This window comes from Camelus bactrianus, chromosome 5 (assembly GCF_048773025.1).
Source record: "Camelus bactrianus isolate YW-2024 breed Bactrian camel chromosome 5, ASM4877302v1, whole genome shotgun sequence".
In the NCBI taxonomy this organism is placed as follows: domain Eukaryota; kingdom Metazoa; phylum Chordata; class Mammalia; order Artiodactyla; family Camelidae; genus Camelus; species Camelus bactrianus.
In genome coordinates this window covers 97,318,027-97,337,957 of record NC_133543.1, presented here as the reverse complement: position 1 = coordinate 97,337,957, position 19,931 = coordinate 97,318,027, and the positions used below count along the sequence as shown (strand labels likewise).

Genomic DNA, 19,931 nt, shown 5'->3' with positions numbered 1-19,931 from the left:
AAGCCCTCCCCGCAAGATGGTGCCCACTTACAACAATCCACTTCTCGTCTCCCCTTAAAAGACAGCTCTTAGCTGTGGTTATGCTCACCTTCATACCCAGACCTTCCTTCTCTGTTCAAGCCACTGTTGAGACTCCACTTGCAGAAGGAATTCACAGAGTAGAAAATCTGTAGGGCAAGTCGGTGGAAGTCCACAGGCTGTGTGCTGAGGTGGAGGCTGGCCAGATAAGCATCCAGGCGCCTTCTCACTGCTCTGCAGCTTCAGATGCCCTGGTTCACTGCGGGAGTCCTCTGAGGGGAGCTCACCTCAGAGCATTCCCAGCCGGTGGGGGGGGGGGGATCCAGAGGACAGGGATGCTTTGTCTTTGGGGGCTTCTAAGCCCAATGAAGGTCTCGGGGACGTAGGAAGACGGACAGCTCAGAAAGGGGATGGAAAAGAGTCAAAAACACAGGGCATCCTCACAATTTGAACTAAGACTTCTCTGTCCAGATCATACATCTGCTTACAGGCATATGAACTGCCCAACAGGAAAATCATTTCATGCACTAATTCCTCGTACTATTTCACTCACTTTTATTTAGAAGGAAATAATGTCACTTCTAACCTTGATTTTGAGCTATTTGGTTAGAGGGTTAAGAAATGAGTCCTACTTTTCTAGGATAGACAACAGGATGAATGAGGAGACGGAAAGGTTCAAGACATTTCTGAAGGGGATTGTGCAATAGCAACATTCAGCCACCAGAGGGCAGTGTAGACTTTCTAGGGGTTCTGGAGAGAGGAAAGAGGTGCCGAGAGAAAGGAGGGTAAATGCAAATTTAAAGTGAAATTTCACCTGCTAAAATTAGAATTAAAAAACAAGCCCGGTCGTAGGGTCTTTCCTTTCATTCTGCTGTGCGCTCCTGATGAAAGCGGACGCCGGCCGAAGACTGCAGCAGGTTCCTGGAAGACCCCGACATCCGGTCGCTGACTAGGGAGGTCTTGCGGGCGGGGTTGCGGGGTGGGTTAGGGAGAGGACGGGTGCCTAGGGCAGCAGAGGGCGGAGGGAAGCCCTTGAAGGGGCTCAGGGCAGCGGCTATTTACCAGCTGGGTGGAAAGCGTGTTTGATAAGGTGTATTGCTTTGGTGGAAAGTCTTGGCTGACGTCTGCCCTGCAAGGGGGAGGGCGCTCTGGGAGAGTGCGCTGCTGGCTCCGCGCCGGCTGAGGTTGTGCCGGCAGCTGCCTTCCGGTGAGCGCGCTCGTGCGGCGCGAACGGAGGAGAGCGAAGCCGGGGCTGGCGGGAGGCCCCCGCCCGGCTGCCAGCCGGTGTTTGCTGGGAGAAAACCGCCGGTGCCGGATCTCTTATTCCCCAAGCGCCGCTTCAGTGTCTCCTCCTGGGACCCTTGCAGGGACCGCATCAGATCAGGATTCCTTCCTTTGGGGAAGAACGAGGTGCCAGGGACAGGAATTCCTCCTCTGCCTGAGTTTCTTCACTTTTGTTTCCTGTTAAACCATGAAGTTCAACTGGCTACACCTAGTCACCCCAAGGTGTGGCGGCATTTAGGAAGGAGAGGAGCAGACCCCCTGGAAGGCTTGCTTCAAGCTGACGGCCAATGCTTTCCGCCACTGCTTGTCTGTAGATAGTGGAAGCCAGCGGATTAAGAAACTCAGATGTGGCTCTGAGATGGTTCTGATATTTGTCATGACATTAGTGACCTGTAAGTTCTCACTCTTTCCTAGGCTGAGAATTTGCCCTCTCCCTCCCCCACTCCCCCATTTACTTTTCTGTCCCAGAATACGCTCAGCTCTAGTGTACTGGCTTTCCAGAAAGCACCAAGTGACAACTCAGTTGGAATAATTAACATAAAGCTCCAGATTCCAATAATATGAGCACCCTCCAATTATTTTTAAAATTGTGGTAAAATGTATATAACAATGTTTATCATTTAAACCATTTGTTAGTGGATAATTTAGTGATATTAAATACAGTCACAATGTTGTGTAACCATCATCGCTATCTATTTCCAAACCTTTTTTATCACCCTCAACATAAATTATGTGCCCATTAAACAATAACTCCTCCCGCCCAGCTCCTGTAACCTACATCCGCTTCTTGTTTCTATGAATTTTTTTATTTTCGGTTCTTCATATAATTAGAACCATATGTTTGTCCTGTGTCTGGCTTATTTCACTTAGCATGTTTTCAAGGTCCATCTATATAGTGGCATATATTAAAATTCTTATTCTTTTTTATAGCTGGGTAAGATTCTATTGTATGTGCACACCACATTTTGTTTATCCATTCATCTGTTGATGGACACTTGGGTTATTTCCACCTTTTGGCTATTGTGACTAATGCTGCTGTAAACATTGGTGTGCAAATACCCGTTTAATTCCCTGTTTTCTTTTGGGTATACACCTAGGAGTGGGATTGCTAGGTTGTATGGTAGTAAGATATTTATGTTTAACTTTTTGAAGAGCTGCCCAGCTGTCTTCCACAGTGGCTGTACCAGCAATGCACGAGGGTTCCAATTTCTCTACATCATCACTAATACTTGTTATTTTCTGTGTATGTGTGTTTTAAAATTATTTTTATCATAACCATCTTAGTAAATATGAAGTGATATCTCATTGTGATTTTGACTTATGATGTTGGGCATCTTGTCATGTGCTTTTTTGCCGTTTGTATATCCTCTTTGGAGAAATGTCTACTCAAGTCCTTTGCTCATTTTAAAAAAATTGAACTATAGTTTATTTACAATATTGTGTTGTTTTCAGGTATATAGCAAAGTGATTCAGTTATCTATCTATCTATCTATCTATCTATCTATCTATCTATCTATATTATTTTCTATTTCTATATACAAATTATTTTCTATTATAGGTTATTGAATATAGTTCCCTGTTAAACAGTAAATCCTTGTCTACTGTATATTGAATATAGTGCTTCAATATATTGAATATTGTTCCCTCTGTTATACAGTACATCGTTGTTGCTTATCTATTTTATGTATAGTAGTTTGTATCTGTTCATCCCATACTCCTAATTTATCCCTCTCTGCCCATCCCTTTCCCCTGACTATAAGTTTGTTTTCTATGTCTGAGTCTGTTTATGTTTTGTATGTAGATTCGTCTGTATTAGTTTTTAGATTCCACAGATGTGTCATATCATATTTGTCTTTCTCTGTCTAACTTACTTAACTTAGTATAATGATCTCTAAGTCCATCCTTGTTGCTGAAAATGGAAATATTTAATTTTTTCTATGGCTGAGTAATATTCCATTGTGTATGTATATATCACATCTTCTAAAGCCAATTGTCTGTTGATGCTTTGCCCATTTTTGAATTGAGTTGTTGGCATTTTTTTTTTTGCTATTGTGGAGCTTCAGGAATTCTTTACATATTCTGAATATGAATCCCTTATTGGATATGTGGTTTGCAAATATTGTCTCCCATTCTGTAGGTTGTCTTTTCACTTTCTTGATACTGTCATTTGATGCACAAAAGTTCTCAGTTTTGATGAAATCCAATTTATCTATTTTTTATTCTGCTGCCTATGCTTTTGGTGTCATATCCACAAAATCATTGCCAAATCCAGTTTTCATGAAGATTTCATGCATCATGAAGATTTTCCCCAATGTTTTCTTCTAAGAATTTTATAGTTTGCCTTTTATTGTTAAGCCTTTAGTCTATTTTGAGGTAATTCTTATGTATGGAATAAGTTATGGGTCAAATTTCATTCTTTTGTGTGTGGATATTCAGTTTTCCCAGAATCATTTGTTGAAAAGACTATTCTTTCCTCATTGAATAGTCTTGGCACACTTGCTGAAAATCAATTGATCACATATATGAGGATTCATTTCTGGTTTCTCTGTTCTATTTTATTGATCCATATGTCTGCCCTTATGCCAGTACTATACTGTTTTAATTACTGTAGCTTTGTACTATGTTTCAAAGTTGGGAAATGTGAGTCTTCCAAATTTATTCTTCCTTTTTAAGATTGTTTTTGCTATTCAGGGTCCCTTGAAATTCTATGTAAATTTGAGGATCAACTTTTCCATTTCTGTGAAAAAGGCTGTTGGAATTTTAATAGGAGTTGTGATCAATTTGTAGATTGCTTTGCATAGTATTGACATCTTAGCAATGTTAAGTCTTCCAATCCATGAACATGGGCTGTCTTTCCATTTATTTAAGCCTTCTTTAATTTCTTTCAGCACTTTTTGTAATTTTCAGGATACAAATCCTTCACTTCCTTGGTCAGATTTATTCTAAAGTACTCACTTATTTTAGATGGTTTGGGGATGGAATTGCTTTCTTAATTTTTTTTAATTGTTGAAAAATATCTCTGTGCTGGGGATCAGCCTAAGAAGAAATCTTGTGGTCTTTTCAGGTGTTTTCTGAGCCTGTGTCCATCCCTGGGCATGTGCAGTGGCTTTCTAAATCCCCTTATGTATATTGTTGCTTTTGAATGTCCTAATCTTAAATGTCTGGCTTCCAAAAGGGGAGAAAAGGAAACAACAAACAAATGAACACACAAAAAGCAGGTGCAACTCCTTCCTATCCCCAGGAAACCGCTTCAGCCGGTGGGAGTTGCAACCATGACTGTCTCTCTCTATGCCTGCACCTTAGCAGTGAAAAGCAGTGATCTGCGACCAGAACACGGAACCCTAATATTTAGAGGACCAATTCCTTGTTGTCCACCCTGGCTCCAGCAAGCACGCCAGAAGTGTGGGCACAGCTGCTGCCACTGGGCTGGGAGGGATGAGGGTAGGTAGCCACTATAGCACTAAGGGTAAAATTGGCTAAAATTAGCCACACTTTACCAGTCAAGCTTTCTCCTGCGAGCCGCAAACATTCAGATTGACTCCAGATTTCCAAAACAATGACTTCAGACAGTTTCTGCTAGTACAGTCATTGTCAAAGTGGAGAGACAGATTCCTGGCACCTCCCACTTTGTCATCTTCCCTGATGTCCCCTCCCATTGTTTAGCCCCATAGTAAAATTAATGGACTGAAATGAAATCTCCCCTTCTTTGTAGGTTAAATTCCCAAAGAAATTGTCACCCCCAAATCCCCCCTGGTTAATGTCCTTATTCTACTCAGACGTAGCTGCGGAGGATGGGGTGAGGTCCAGATTCTCACTGCCCTGGCTGCTGCAGCCTGTGCCTCTTGGGAGATGTGGCTCTTTTGGCACACCAACCAAGTTCCAGCAAACCCTTGCTCTCTTATGTTCTCCTAAGTCCAAGAAGCAAGAAGATTGCCAAAACTAATAATAATATCACAAGTCGTGTTACAACCCACAAAATTAAAAAAAAGCAAGCAAATCTGAAGCCAACCTAACAATATATAATCTGTGACAATCCCCTGATCCCAGGGCACCAATGGCCATAGACTCTCGCAAAGGCTTCTTCACTGGAGTGTGGGGAACAGACAGATCAAACCGCAGAAGGAAGAAAAATCATTGGTCAATATCCAGAATCCATTGTAGAACTTAATTTTGTTTATTTTGATTTTGGTGGGGAGGTATTTGGGTTTATTTACTTTTTTAATGGAGGTACTAGGGATTGAACACAGGACCTCATGCATGCTAAGCAGGTACTCTACCACTGAGCTGTACCCTCCACCCTGCGGAACTTAATTAAAATTGGGGATAGTTTCCATCTGAAGGTCAATTGTAGCATTATGTTTTCCAGATTCTCGGAGAAATCTACCTATTTGAATGGCTTCCTCTTTCAGAGAGTGGCATCTACCTTCTTGCAAATTTTGTAAATTTTTAGTGACAGCATCTCATGTTCCCAAGGCTTCTTGTGGCTTCCTTCTCCCCTGTAGTGTCCACCTTGAATATTTAAAACCTCTTGGTTTCCATTTGCCCTTTGAGCCCTATACTCTGGGACATCAGTGGTGCGTCAGTGTGGGACCTGTCTAGGGAGGCAGCTTCATGTATAACTGGCACCTCTCCCAGCAAAAACTATAACTATGTATCTCCCTCGGTTTTTGTGGGGATTTGAGGGGGGCCCACAACAACACCTTTAATGCGCTTAATTTCAGACTCACTTAAGGGAGAGATAAGAAGTCAGTAGCTGGAGATCATAACATCAGCTTTATTACTAATCAAAACTGGACTGGGGGACATGGCTTAGCTGCGTGACAATGATGGGTTTCTTTGTCCTGGGAACCACGATTAAGGAACTGCTCCAGCCAGGCAAGGCTGCAACGCCTATACCTGGAGCATCCAACTAGAGGCCTCCTCTCTGCTGCCAGGCTGGCTCCAGAAAGATAGGCAGAAAGAGACCCGCCTCATAGCCTGGGCTCCCTCTCCAAAATGTCTAAGAGCCTATCTGTCATAGACAGGAGGGGGGAGGGAGGGACCAGGGGTGTCACGCCGACTAGTGTCCTCCCTCCTGGAAGGAGATTATCTGGAGCCGGGAATGAATGGCCCCACTCGAGGTAACCTGGCTTCTGCTCTTTCCTTCCAGTTCTCACCCACAGGAGGAAACCCAGTCTTTTTATTTTTCAACCACAGTGACCACCGCTGCTGCTGCTGCCTCTTGGCTTTGAATTCTGCAGGCCCAGGAAGTCTACTTCTCTGGGTAATAAACCCCCGGTCTCAGCTCAGACTCACCCCTCCATACAAAATCCTGAACTGAAGCTGTATTTGGTGAAACTGGGTGAGACTTACCTCAGCGGTCCAGGAGGGACCAACATGCCTGCTGGCCCATGCTTTCCCCCAGCTTCAAATTCTCCTCTTCTGAGTGTTTCAGGCCTCGAATAATCTGAGCTGTTTCTGTGAGAACAGAAATGTTACATGTCAGTCCTTTCCCTGTAGCCATGAAAAGGTCTCTTGTATCACATATGTCTTTCAAGCTGTTCCAGCAGGATCTTTCAAAGTTCAGCCTGCCTCTTGGGTTAGTTCTGCCCTTGCCTTCTCTATGTTCAGCCTGCTTCTTGGGTTAGCTCTGCCCTTGCCTTCTCTATGTTCAGCCTGCCTCTTGGGTTAGTTCTGCCCTTGCCTTCTCTATGTGGGTCTCATGCTGTTCCTGGGATCAGAGCATCTTTCCCCGCCAACTTGTCAAGTCTTGACCTCTACACAAAAACCTAGTTCTTAAACTGATCTTTAAGATTTTTTTCCAATGCCTTTTTTCTTCACATACTGAATTCTGAGGATTTTTAAAGCTCGTATACTTTCTGCTGTAAGTTAACAAATACATTGACTCAAATTGGCCTAAAAAAGAGAAGAGATATATATATATATTTACATATATGTTCAACATATAAAAATATTTTATTGAAGACTAGTTGATTTACAATATTATATTAATTTCAGGTGTACACCATATTGATTCAATATTATAATAGATTATACTCCATTTAAAGTTATTATAGAGTACTGATGTATTTTCTGTGCTGTACAATATACCCCTGTAGCTTATTTACTTTATGCCCAGTAGTTTGTACCTCTGAATTCCCTATCCCTACCCTGTCCCTCCGCCTTGTCCTCTCTTGACTGGTAACCACTAGTTTGTTCTCTGTATCTGTGAGTCTGTTTCTGTTTTGTTATATTCGTTCATTGTTTTATTTTTTAATGATTCCACATATAACTGTTCTCATTTTAAAAAATTTGGTTTTCTCTTTGCTGTCCTGATTGGATGATTTCCATTGTTCTGTCTTCTAGGTCACATATGCACTCTTCTTTGTCACTTAGTTTGCTATTCATACCTTCTTGTGTGTTTTTCATTTCAGTTATTGTATTCCTCAGTTCTGACTGATTCTTTTTTACATTTTCTAGTTCCTCATTGAAATTCATACCATATTCCTCTATTCTTTTCCTTAATTTACTTAGCACTTTTATTGCTAATGCTTTCAACTCTTTATCTGGTAAATTATTTATTTCTGTTTCGTTAGTTGTTTTTTCAGGGGTTTTGTCTTGTCCTTTCATTTGGAACAAATTCCCCTGTCTTCTCATTGTGCTTAACTTTCTTGGTCTCTATGATTTAGGTGAAATATTTACCTATCCCAGTCTTGACTGGGTGTCCTGCTGTGGGAATGGCCCTGTAGAGTCTGCATGTGCCCAGGGGCTTTGGTGGGAGAGCTGGATCTGACATGAGCATGAGCCACATCTTTCCCCAGGGTGTCCTGGCAGCTGTCACCTTGGTAGGAGGTGGGGCTGGACATGGAGGGGCTAGAGCCAGGGTCAGTTGTGAACCAGGGCTTCTCCTCTTCTCAGCGGCCAACACCATCCTACTGGGGGCAGGGGTAGGTTCTACGTTGCTGGAGCAGAAGTTCTCAGGGTTTGTGTCTGTGCTGGCATCATTCCCTCTAAGTTTGTGTTATCCTCCCTCCCAGCGCTGGTACCCTCACCCCAGAGGGGAGCAGTGCTGGAGAGAGAGAGGCTGGATTGGGCACTTGGCATAGGTCAGGGGGGTTTTGGCAGTCCCCGCAGCAGTCAGAGTTCCAGACTACTTTTGATCTGGTGCCTTTGTAGGCGCCAGCAGTGACTCCCTCACCTCGTTCAGTGCAGTGCCAGGTCCAAGCAGGCTTCATCCCCTACAACTGTGTACTTCCCTTGGCTGTGGCAGCCCTTGTCCCAGTGTAGAGCTGTGCCACAGAGCAACCAGGGCCCGACAAGTGCTTGGGTCAGACTAGGGCATGTGCTGGGGCAGTCGTGGTAAACCAACCAGAGTCCCAGGCAGTGTCAGTCTGCTTCCTCCACCTTGTTCGGGAGTATACAAACATGTGCATTCTTCAAGAGCAAGGTCCAGGTTTCTTATAGCCCCAGTGTCAGTCCCACTGGCTGTCAAACCAGCTAACTTGTATTCTTGGTGCTGGACCCCAGGAGTGGGACACTCAGTTTATGGATCGAACTGCTCACTCCCCACAGAGCTGAGCCCGTGTAACCCTCCTCCTCTTCTGTGCCCCTTCCAGGGATGCGGGTATCGACCTGATCACTTCTCTCCCCTTCCTACCCTTTTCTGTGTGGCTCTTTTATACAGCCTTTGCTGTGTAAGAAAGAGTCTTTCTCCCAGTCTTCAGTTTGTTTTCCGTGAGGATTGATCCACATGTGTTTTTAATGTGTTCATGGGGGAGGTGAGCTCCATGTCCTCTTACTCTGCCATCTTGATCTCTCCCCGAAATGAGAAGGTATATTCTCTTTAATAACAAAAAGTCTAGCAGGACACAGGACTCAGGGTTGGCAGATTTAATGGCCCAATGATGTCATTAGGCACTTGGGTACTTTCCATTTTTCCTGCTCTGATGCCTCCGCATTAACCTGAGGTTGATGATTCATCTTGACCTAAGTCTGTTGGTAACCTCATCACAAGACCAGCAGCAACTGGGTGACGAGCTGCCTTGTTTAGACCCACAACTGGCTTGGATGGGTCATCTAGGGCAGAGGAGTTTGGAGGAGCCAACCAGAATGTCCTCCTTCTTTGAGCTGAGTACTCTCAATGTGGATCTTTTAATCTCCTAAGCATTTAGGTTTGTATTAATTCTCCTGATATTTCTTGTACCTTGACCAAGAATCTGATTTATCCCCTATAGCTTAAGGATCCTCATTCTTGTTTTCTGAGGAGGAGGAAATTAGGTTTCTTCATTGATTTCCACTTGGAGGAGGTACAGGGGATTGAACCCGGGACCTCTTGCATGTTGAGCATGTGCTCTACCACTTGAGCTATACCTTTCCCCTAGGATCCTCACTCTTTTTAATCTTTCTGCTAATAAATGCACTGCATTACTGGGGTTGAAACAACAATCAGTTCCTTGCAACTCACCATCATAGTCAGCCCTCTTTCACTGGAGGCATGTGGTTCCATCAAAAGAGGAGAAGTGGGGGTTGAGGCAAGCTTCACTTTCACTGTTTGAACCCAGAGATGGTTCCAAAGACAAAGACAAATAGAAGCTGAGACAGTCAACATTGATTGTCTAGCGATTACAAACTTAAATAGCCCGAAGATGAAAAGAATGCAATGTTTCTCAACGTGGGGTCTATGGACTGCCGCATCAGAGCCAGGGTCCCACCTAGATCTCTGATACCCTGTTGTTTTACTTCATGTCCCCGCTCTCATTTTCTTTCTGCTTCAGTTTATATTTAACTTTTACTTATGTATTTAAAGTATTTTACAAAGTCACTTTAAGCCGTTTGTTGAATGCTGGTGGAGTATGAATGAAAAAATCATTGTCTAGGAACATGAATGTAGCTGGATGTTAGCGGTGTTCACCATGTTCTTTAAGATCTAGATGATCTTGGATCCTGTCCTCTTGGCGCATCCCATGAGGAGCCTTCTTGATTTCCTGAATACTTTGCCTAGAAATCTACTTAACCAGATCACTGAGTTTGTTAGGGCTATTTTCTATGTCCCATGTTACTGCAGATGAGAGTTTTATGACATTTTCCATCACTGCATAGCCAGGGTCTCTTTCCCTCCTGCTTCCTCTAATATTTTTTCCTGTAAGCTCCACTGACAGTTCCTTGGGGACCTTCAGGTTTTCATTCACTGCTTGTTCCCAAGTCAATGCCACCTGTTTTATATTCTTGTTACAACAGCAGCTTCCTTGAAAATCTGTTCTAGTTACACTGTTGTGAAACAAACTACCCCAAAATGTAGTGGCTTAAAACAAACAAAAAAATCACTTACTTTGTGCATTCACCTGCAATTTCAGTAAGAGCTCGGTGGGGATGGTTAGCCTCTGCTCTTTGTGGCATCACTGGTATAACCGAACTGAGGCTGGAGGATCTGCTTCCAATATGGCTCCAAATCTACCTACAATATAGTGCATGCACTGCATGCCTGGCTGGCTGGTGCTGGCCAGAATCTCACGGCCTGGGCCTGGAAACCAGCACAATGTCAGTACTGCCATCTTCCATTTAGTCAAGCAGTTCACAGACCCCAGGTTCAAGAAAACGGAACAGACTTCCCTCTCTATGGGAGGAGTGTCAAAAATTCTGGGGGTGTATTTGCAAGTGCCACACTACCTTTAAAAGGTTGGTTATTTTTTACTAACTTGGCTCCTGCCTCTGGCCTCAGTGGCCTAGAGATCTCTCTGTTCCTCTTTGCTTACTTTCAGAAACTCTAAGAACATTTTCCCCAGTTTATAATGCAGCGCATTATAATTTATAAATCTGCATTTATAATACAGAGCTCTCTCCAGTCTTTTGTGTGTCAGTACTACATTTCCCTGAACTGCTGAGTAGTTTCCGTTGTATGAACATACCACAATTTTTTTAATCAGTTCACCCACTGATGAATATTTGGGTTGTTTCCTGTTTGTGGCACCATGAATAAAGCTGCTATGAACATTCTTGTACAAGCCTTTTTGTGAGCATAAGTTTTTATTTATCTTGATTAAATACCTAGAGTTTCTTTAAATTCAGCAAATGTTTGTGATTTTCAGTGTAGTGTTCTTTCTTGTTATGTTTATTCTTTAAATTTGTTTTCCTCACCTTATTGCATGGGCTACAATCTCCAGTAAATGTAAATAGAAATGGTGACTGTGGACATCTTTGTCTTGTTCTCAGATTGAATGGGAAAGTACTTATTACTTCTCCTTTATGTAAGATGTTAAGAATAGTTTTTTTTTAATTAATGAAGTTACTTTATACTCTTAGTTTTCTGAGAGTTAGAAAAATGAAGATATTGAATTTTATCAAGTGTGTTTTCTGGATCTGTTGAGATTATTATATGGTTTTCTCCTTTATTTTGTCAGTTTTTGCATTCTTAGAATAAATTCTACTTGTCATTATGTTTTATTCTCTTTATCTGTTGCTGGATTTGATTTGATAATGTTCTGTAGGAGTTTTTCTATGTCCATAGAGACATTGACTTGTACGTTTCATCTTTGTAATGTCTTTGTCAGGTTTTTGTATTGGGATTCTGCATTCCTCCTAGAGCAAGTTAGGTTTCTTATTTCTTTATTCACTGAAAGAATTTGTGTAAGATTGTTAACATTCTTCCTTAAGTGTATATTTTGAAGAATTCACAAATGATGTCATCTGGGCCTAGGTTTTCATTTGTTTGCTTTTTTCTTTTTTCCTTTTTTGTATTTTTTTTTGGTGGGGTGGGTAGGGAGTGAGAAGAGCATCTTGAAATCTTGGTGTTTATTTTCTCATTGTATTTTTTTTTTTCCTTAGGATGCTTCCAGTTCAGAAGAAGGAGATTTTCCGTGAGATCCTTTTGAATCACTTTAAGGAAAATAAGGTGGAGATAGCAAGTGCAGTAACAAAGCCATTTCCCTTCCTTGAGAGCCTCAGAGATAGCTCCTTCATCACTGAAAAAATCTATAGTGTGAGTAAAGTTTATTATATTTCCCCATGGTAACCCACCCCCACGCTGATTTGTATTTGACATCCTAAATTCAAAATTTAATGTATCACTAACTGGCTGAGAGTCCTTTTATGCTTTTCTTGGGGAGACTCTTTTAAGTTAGTTAATCATCCTGTAAGTTCAAGGGTGACAGAGAAAGCACATATCACTTCTATTCCAATCAAAGCCCTTCTCTTCTGTGACACATGTTGGAGTGGGGATGGGTGGTAATGGTGATATGGCTGGATTGCAACATATGCTTTGCAAGATGTATAGCAATTTATACAACATAACAAAATTAAACTAAATTAAAATAAGAAAATTGGGGCAGTATTTCATTATAATACCCACTTACGGTAAATGAAATCCCCAGGGAATTTGTGCTAGTATAAATCAAATTTCTGCCTTTTTGTTGTCTCCTCCAGAGTGTTTAAACTTTGTTAGGTGGTTCTGGAGTCTTGGAATTCCAGTAAATTAGATCAGTGGACCCTCCTGGGGAAACAGAGGAGGAAACCATCTCTGCACTGCGTGATTGTGCAGGTCCCTGTGTGCTCCTCGTGGCAGGGGCAGGACCATCTCCCTACATCCTGGAGCCCTTTCAGGGCTTCTCACACCTGGAGGGTAGGCAGTGGTTGCTGGGAAATCCACAGAATTGCTATAAGCTTCATTCTTGAAACAGCCTAGGCAGGATGAAAATTCAAAAAGTCAAGAGGAAGGGTTATTTTAAGCAGCTGATCAAGTATTTAAGAAGTTCTAAAATATGGCATGAAAAATACTAGTCTATCTACATTGAGCAAGTAGAATTAGTGCAAGGTGCAGTTCCTTTCTAGATGTCTCTTTAACTCTGAAACTATTATTTTATATTTTTCCCATTGCACCTTTTAAAAGGATTCTCAAGAAGCCTGTAGAAACTTGGTTCCTGTGGGGAAAGTGATACATCATATTCTCTGTCACCTTGAGAAGACGTTTGATAAATCACTTCTACGAGCCCTGTTCATCAGGGTCCATCTGAAGGAGTATCCTGACTCAATTCCGATTCATAGAAGCTTTGAAAATGGTAATCAATTCTCTCTTTTCCCTTCTGGGGTCTAGGTCATTCATTCCATTCATTCATTCACTGAGTCACTCATTTAGCAGCTATTCATGAGATGCTCCCCCATCCTAGGCCCCGTGCTAGGCAGTGTGATGTAAGTAACTGTGAGCGGTGACATTCTTCAGAGGCAACCAGGCTGTCTTTAATTTCCACAGAAAACTTTATCAAAGGCAAAAAGTTAACTCTCCAAATAAAGAATGAAGAAGTCACAAGAGCCCATCAGCCCAGGAGGGCCAGCATGTGGAAAGGTGTGGGCGTGAGGAAGGGATTCAAGCAAAGCTGAGCTGATTCTGCACATGATGGTTAGAGGCAGACTGTGCAGTTTCTGACATCCTAAACTGAGGAATTGGAGTATAATTTTTATAGTAACAGGGAAGTAACACCAGTTTCTTAAGCAAGGGGAAAAAATCAAAAGAAGCTAATTTAAAGTATGGAGGTTTTTTTTTTTTAGTCATTTTATATTGGTTACGTAAGAAAAAATTGAAGTATAGTTGATTTACAATGTGTTAGTTCCTGGTGTACAGCATTTTGATTCAGTTGTACACGCACATATGTATATTTTCATATTCTTTATCATTAAAGGTTATTGCAAGATACTGAATATAGTTCTCTGTGCTAAACAGTAAGACCTTGTTGTTTTTCTGTTTTATGTATAGTAGTTAGTATCTGCAGATCCCAAACAAGTATGGAGTGTATTGATTTATGAAAATAGTAAATTGATTAAAATTAGAGGAATCTAATTTCTATATTGATACATGAGTTAGAGATAGGAATAGAGTAAATCAAAAATCAAACATCTGGGCACAAATTTTAAGTCACTAATTTTTAAAAGATTTATTAATATATAATTCACATACATTGTCAATATATTTGTACCGGGATGTCCCCAGGTCATAGGAGCAGAGGGAATAGCAGTTACCTTTACTGTCCACATCCCAGGGGCTCTGGTCCTCTTCACCGATTGCAGGAACCCCCCCTCCCTAGGCCCAGGGTCCACAGCACAAGTGTTAGTTTCCGGGGCTCCTGGTTCTGGTGCTCCTGTGACTCCCACCTACATTTGCTGTCACCCACCTGCCCCTGGGAGAGGTCTCTGCCACCACCCCCGGGACCCCGCTGTCCATGGGAGCTGTGGGTCAGTGACTAAAGTCAAGAGGCTGGGGACTGTGGTCCATGGCATGGCATCACTCCACTTGCTCAGTGCCCACCTTCATCCCATTCACAGAAGCCCCCAACCCCTTGCTGGAACACCTGCACACAGGCTTCCTTCTCCGAGCTTTGGGCCCTTTGTTCTCTTCATCTCTTCCACCTGATTTTTCTGGGGTTTGAAGCTGTGTCTTGGGGAAGACAAAGCCCCTGTGGTCCCACAGTCCTGTCCATTCTTGCTCCTGGCAGGCATTGTCCTAGGAGATGCTTCTGCCATCAGTCCTGGGACAGCCTGGGCTCCGTTGCCTCCCATGGTGTCTCTTCTCTCAACTTTTGGCAGGGACTTAGCCCTTAGGCTTCCTGGTTTATTTCCTTCCTCTTACATTTGCTAGGTCATCTATAAGCAGGGGCCCTGGGCTGGTCTTCTGACCTTTCCTTGTTGGCAGCCTTCAAGTTTCCTGGTATGGGAGTCATGGGGATGTCCTGTAGTGCTGTAACACCCACTCCCTGCCTGCAGCTTCAGAATGTTCTTCCTGTGCTCATGGGATCTGGGTCACCCGTGGGAGGTGTCTAGCTCCTTCCCTGCCTTCTGGTTGTCTCTTTTGAAAGTGCTCATCCTTCCTGACCCAATTAAGCCCAACTTTCCTCTCGTCTAGTCCCATCTTTAAAGTTCTTGGGCTTTCTCTTTTATACTCATGGATCTCTCTAGGATCCTAGCCCTTCTCCAGAGAAAATCCCTGTTTCTTCCCTAAGGTTTGTACAGTTCACAGAGACATTCCATTATAGAATTTATATTGAAATAAGCTTTCACTCCTCTCTGATCATCTTGATGAGTAATTAATTACTGTTTATGACCTTTCCTCTGCTTCACCATCCTTAAAAATCAGGAGGCTCATCACCTCTTTTTCAGTGGATTTTTTTTTCTCTTTGCTGTCCCAGGGAAAGGCACAAGCAATACCAAGTCAGGAGCCACTGAGATTTGGAGTGATCCAAGGGCCAGAAGTCCCCCACTGCAGGACATGGGTTTGTGGGTGGTCCAGATGTGTAATTATGAAGTGATGTCCCTGAGCACTTACTTGCTTACAGACTCTAATGAATTTTTTCCTCTGTTCAGTGATCCAAGACACATATTTTTCACAGGAAAGTGATAAAGAGACATTGAAATTGCCCAGCTCTGAACAAGGTAATTATGATGGGACACACACTTGTTTTTTTGGTTACTAAGAGAAAAAGGAGACAAAGGAACTGAGCTCTAGAAGGGAAACCATGATTCTGGAAGAAGAAAATCTGAAGGTCAAGGGCCAGGTAGATAAGTGTCACTTTGTATCAATTCCAAAATGACCCAATTCCATGTAGAACCCAAAATGTTAGCAAGAGGTGGCAACCAGAGACTTTCTGCCCAATAACCTGGAAAGTGGAATAAGAATGTAAATGTGAATTATGAGTTTCCATAGGAGACCTTCAGCATAAAGGTGTGAAGGGTTAAGGACTATGGGCCCAAGGTCAACATCAAGACAGACCGTTGATGATGGCAAAAGAAGGGACTGATTTAAATGTGAGGGATGTTGTTGAAGAGTGGATTATTCAAGGAGAAAGGAAATCACAGAGAAGAGAGGAAGTGGAGGAGACATGGAAAAGAGGATGTGGGTATTTGAGAAGGAGAGGAAGAAGGAGGGCAAATGAGGGACAGGGAGAAAGAGACAAAGGATATAATAAAAAACAACCACATTATCTACAGCTCCCTTGAATGAACGTGTATCCTGGCAGCTGTGGATTTAGGCTCATGGCTGCCATTGGAGGGTATTATCACTTATATGCCCATTTTGCAGATAAGAAAACTGAGCTCTAGAGAGATCATGTAATTAGTTGGCCTGCGGTCAAATGGATCCAGGCATTCTGAACTCACTGCCTGCATTCTTTCTTTTAAATGGAAGTAAAATTCACATAACATAAAGATAACCATTTTAAGTGTAAAATTTAGTCACATTTAGCACATTCACAGTGTTATGCAACCATCACCTCTATCTGGTTCCAAAACATCTTGATCTCCTGAAAAGGAAACCTTATATCTATTAAGCTGTCACTTCCCATTCCCTTCTTCCCACTGTCAGGAGACACTGATATGACTATTTTTAGTGCATCTTCTAGTTTCTGTGGGTTGAGTGGAGAAAATCTCAGACAAATAGAATGCAATTGGAGCCTGACATATAGGTGGGGACATGTAGAGGAAGAGATCTGGGAAGGGAAACAGAGATACAAGGACTGAGTTGGAGAGCATCGCTGGAGGGAAGAAAGAGACAGATACATGAAGCGACTGGAGAAGCCAGGGAGACAGAAGCCAGTGGAGACCCAGATGCAGGTATGTCTTCCTAGGATAGAAGCACCAATACCTGGAGATTGGATCCTGGTAGAAAATTGAGAAGCAGAGTGGAAGAGAATGAGGTCTAACAAGATGGAAAGAGGCAGAGCAGAGCTTGATTGGTTTTCCTTGGGGTTCTGGGAGCAGGTGTGTTTCTTCACAAGGAAGTTTTCATCCTCAGAGCTCACTATGACCACACCTTAGTCTATTTCCTGGCCCTTGGCTCTGGTCTCTCCTTCCTTTTTTTCTTTTCAGTGCCCACTGAATCCAAAGCTCTTGGAATAAAAAAGAGAGATCAGGAGAGTTTCACAGCCTTTCACTAAATGGTAGACAAGGTAATTATGATTAAATCCCACATTGTAAACTACCGGTTACCTGATTAGGTTACTAGGTGGAAGGAGGAAAGTCTGTACATGGGAACACAGCCTCTGACTGCTTTCTATGGCTTGAGGGAGGCAAGGAGGGTGAGGCCTTGGGTATAGATTTTAAAGAGACATTCACTGCATGAACCTCATAGTAAGTGCCTCTCCAATTTGATGACTTAGGCCTCTTGCTTGCCTCATCCTAGCCCTGCCTTGGAGGCAAGGATGAACTCAGTGAAGGAAGATGCCCTGAGTGGAGAACATAAGAAGAGCAAGTTTAGAAAAAACCCCAATAATGAGTTGTAAGAGCAGGCCCAGCTTTACCTAAATAGATGAGATCCAAACTTCTCCAGGGTGGTGGAGGGTTGGCAGGGAGATAATTTTTATCCTACTTGCCAAAAATTGACACAGGAATCTGCAAATAATGTGTGTGACTATCAGATTGGCAAGTGAGAGAGATCAGTGTAGAAGACCTTTAGAAGGGAGGAGGTAGGGGGAGGAGGCTCTAGAGATATGGTCAAAACCACAAGAAGAGACCTTTAGTAGTGGAGGGGTGCAACCTCTGAGATAAGGGTGACGGCAATTGGAAGAGAAGAGGCAGACAGAGGGTAGAAATACCAAGCAAGAAAAAGTGGAGGTGAGATAACAAAGAAACCATGAAGACAAAGATTATGGTTTTATTGCCTTGTAGACATCACCCAGTTTGGCCTCTAATTTAGGGAACTTGTTTCGGTCAGCATGCCTTTTCTGGCTAACTTTGTAAGCCTATGTTCCTTGAATTCTGCGTTGGTGGTTCACATGCACTGCAATTAATAAGGAAATTAATTCATTTATTCTGAGAATATCACAAATGTTGGAAAAGAGAACCAGGAAGCTTCTAGCTCACCACCAAAAACTGGGTCAAGCAAGGCAGACAAGGCTTGGGTTTTAGGATTCCAGGAGTCTGAATTCAGAACTACTTTTTCCTTTTTCATTCTGAGTACCAAACACATGAAAATGAATTAGTGATACTAAAATTCCATTCTCTGCATTTCCTTTACTACATGCACAGAGAGACATAAAATCATTATAAATTCATATTTAACAGTATGAGCACTATTGACTGAAAAGATGTGCTCATATTTTGATGTGGTAGAAATATGCTCATAAAATGAGATCCCTTTGGTTACCTGTTGTCATGCCTAATAACTTCAGTCTTGAATTCATACAGTAATTTTCACCCATTCTCATCCACTTCCTTATCTTTTATGGAGCACAGAAGGCTAAGTAGTCCTTTCTTGGGTAAATAATATTGTTATCATTTGTTCAAAACCCTGAGAAAGCTCAGAAATCCCGCTGTCTCATAACATTCAAATAGAAAGGATTCAAATCAACTAGTGGCAAAATCAACTTTTAGATTTTGATGGATGTCCTCCAGAGAGTTGTCCTTTTTTAATCAGTTTAAGTTTACCAGGGGTGAACAAGCTTGTGGTCCAGCAGTGAGATTTATTGGCTGGTTACAAGACAGTGGGACACACACAAGAAGACTGACCTATGGGACACTTTGCCAAACCAAGATATAGATACAGTTGTTGTAGGTTTTGGGAGAGTTTAATGAAACTTAAAACTTACTTAAACTCTTTGGGAGTTTAAATAAAGTTTACAGGAAGCAGTGGTCTGATAGGTTCAAATTAAGCCAGAACTCTGTGTAAAGAGGGCAGGATCAGGTCTGGATTGTGAAATACACTCAGGGTTCTGTTACGAGGAAACTACAAAATTAAGGAAATGTTGACTATTGTATTCAGAAATCCCAATTTGCAGCTGGATTGGAAATCAATAGTCTATCTCTTTATCAAAATAACTCAGACCCTCTAACTTTTATTCTTGATGATATCATTTCAAACAGCAAGTTTTTTGACAGTGTGAGAATTTTGACAACAAAGTTTCTCAGTGAGTAAGAAAGTGGAAGTCATTCAAAGAAGGATTATTGTGATAACTTAACAGCTGTAGCAAGTTCTTAGGAGAACTACTGTTTCCTATTATTTTTTGCAATTGGTTTTCACTGTATCTGTTATTCCATTCTCATGAATGGCAGGGTAGAGTTTTGCTTTCTTAGATTAAGCTAATTTCTACTTTCTCAATAACATTAAGTAGGTGGTGATTTATCAAAGGAGTCTGCCAAAAAAAAAAAAAAAAGTCTTATTTTAACTTTACAGCAATCATGAGATGTCTTATTTTATATGTGAGGAAGCCAAAGCCCATAAATGTTTGAGGTTCTCCCCACTTCTTGGTTCATCATGCCAAGGAAGAGCTAGAATTATCATCCTTGATTTCTAGAACTCAGTCCCATAGCTGTCTGTTTTCTTTAGAAAGAGGGGAGGGAGAGAGACAGAGAGAGAGAGAGAGAGAGAGAGAGAAGTGATAACCAACACATTTTAATCCTGACTGTGAATTGTGTGAAATGTCAAGATTTACCACTTTTCAGTGTACAGATTATTGGTTTTTGTCTCCTTGCTTTATAGATCCCGTGGACATTGGAAACTCTTTTACTTGGGACAGACATACTAGGAATAAAGATATGTGCAAATCTAGAATTCTTGGTATACAAATGAATCTTTAAAAAATCTATGCAACATTAAATCCAATTGTTTACTACATCATTCAAAATAAAATAATAAATTTTAAAGAGTCCAGATTAATCATTTTTATTAGTTAAGGTAG

General features: G+C 41.9%; 1 long non-coding RNA gene across 1 annotated transcript; it reads left to right on the top strand.

The window, feature by feature from the left end:
* The first annotated feature begins 649 nt into the window (after positions 1-649).
* On the top strand, positions 650-19,898 carry LOC105069815 (nuclear body protein SP140-like protein). Its single transcript, XR_006725229.2, has 5 exons — positions 650-959; positions 12,103-12,256; positions 13,163-13,331; positions 15,625-15,693; positions 19,733-19,898. It is a non-coding gene; the product is annotated as a nuclear body protein SP140-like protein (long non-coding RNA).
* The last annotated feature ends 33 nt before the right edge of the window (positions 19,899-19,931 follow it).